At 34.8% G+C, this 1521-nt stretch overlaps 1 protein-coding gene across 2 annotated transcripts in view; it reads right to left on the bottom strand.

Moving 5' to 3' along the window:
- LOC104822392 (serine/threonine-protein kinase BLUS1-like) overlaps positions 1 to 1094 on the bottom strand; it is a 7110-nt gene extending 6016 nt beyond the window's left edge. Inside the window, exons 1-2 of one of the 2 annotated variants that reach the window (XM_010553602.1) lie at positions 766 to 1094; positions 11 to 116 (exon numbers count right to left, since the gene is read on the bottom strand). The gene's annotated coding sequence lies outside the window, so the exon portion shown is untranslated. The remainder of the gene's footprint in view (positions 1 to 10; positions 117 to 765) is intronic. The other variant, XM_010553601.1, reaches the window with a different exon arrangement.
- Positions 1095 to 1521: the final 427 nt, after the last annotated feature.

Raw genomic sequence — 1521 nt, 5'->3', positions numbered from 1 at the left:
GAGCGTCGATTTGATGTGCGGTTCCTTCCAATTCACCAGCATTTTCCTTTTGTTCAGCATAGAGCAACTAAAAAATGCGATGACATTATCAACTCCCTTTGCATCCAAATGATTATCTGTTAAACAGAAGTATGAAAGTCAAAATGAAGAATATGTTGTCAACTTGTCATGGTGTTCAAATGAATAGAAATAAAAGGAAGTAGATCCTATTAGAACATAATGCAGAGCTGTAAATTCAAAGTGCAGACCCTTTACTATACGTTCAGATTCTACCAAGAAAAAGGCTATAAATTCAGATTCTACAAGGAAGAAAAGACTATAACTTCAGATTCTACCAAGAAAAAAAGCCATAAATTCAGACAATGTATTTTGGAAGCTAAAGCATCAAGCTCCCCGCGTAAAAAAAAAATAGCATCGAACTTCCTTAAAATCCTGAAAAGTAATCACCATTTCCCTAAATCGAAATCCCCAGATACCCCTTGCAGTGACGGGAGACACCGTTGTCAAACATAGTACCAATATGTATGAGCTTGTTCAAATCCTATGACGCAATCAAAATCCCACATTCGTTCTCATCGACAAAGAACTCCAATATTGGATCCAAATGATCACCTACATCTATAAAAAGAGACTCACACAATTGATCATCGACCAGATACTCCTAAACCCCCAAATTCCTGAGCTACGACAGAACCCAATCAGCACAATTCATCAAGAAAAAGAAACAGTGAAAAATGAACATAGAAAAGGCTCCCAAATTCATACCATCATTCAACTGAATTCCAACAGAAGGAAACAAATCTGAGAAACCTGCCACAAAACCAGCACTGACCTCGCCAACAAGCTCTAGTTAAGATGCTTCTTCATCATCATCATCATCATCCTCATCCTCCTTACTGGATGAAAACGGCCACTCACCGTCGATTGCAGCGGGTGCAGAGTCAGAGACAGAAAATCAATGATCGAATCTATCAAAAGAAAACAATGGAATCGCCAACGCCAGAGAATATAGGAAAAATCAAAACTCGTGTTCTCTTCTTCTCTATGAAGTCCTGGCTTTCGATACGGAGAGAGAATCTCGGGAGAAAACAACGACGAAATGGTTGGAGTGGGATTGTCTATTAACCGAGAAACCATGTTGTTCGTACCGGTTTTGGTACGGACCGGTTTTATTGCAATCTCAAAATTAGTTGATTAATAAAAGCTAATAAAAAAATGGATTATTACGGTTTCCACGAATTAAAATATGCATAAAACTGTATATTTATTATCGGTAATTATGAAGATTTAGAACTATGTATTATAAAATTATATTCGTAATAAAATTAATGATAATGTCTTAACAGGATTAATATTAGTATTTTAATAAAAAGCCTATAAACTAGTTTTATTAGGATATTAATATTAATTTTATAATAAATAATTCTAATTCTTCATAATCCTCAACAAAAATTTACAGTCCCAATAACAAGTTGTGGCAAATTAATTGTTGGTTAACCAAAAAAAATTAATTGGTAAATT

Source organism: Tarenaya hassleriana, unplaced genomic scaffold (genome assembly GCF_000463585.1).
Source record: "Tarenaya hassleriana unplaced genomic scaffold, ASM46358v1 Cleome36, whole genome shotgun sequence".
Taxonomy (NCBI): domain Eukaryota; kingdom Viridiplantae; phylum Streptophyta; class Magnoliopsida; order Brassicales; family Cleomaceae; genus Tarenaya; species Tarenaya hassleriana.
This window is presented reverse-complemented; position numbering and strand designations above follow the sequence as displayed.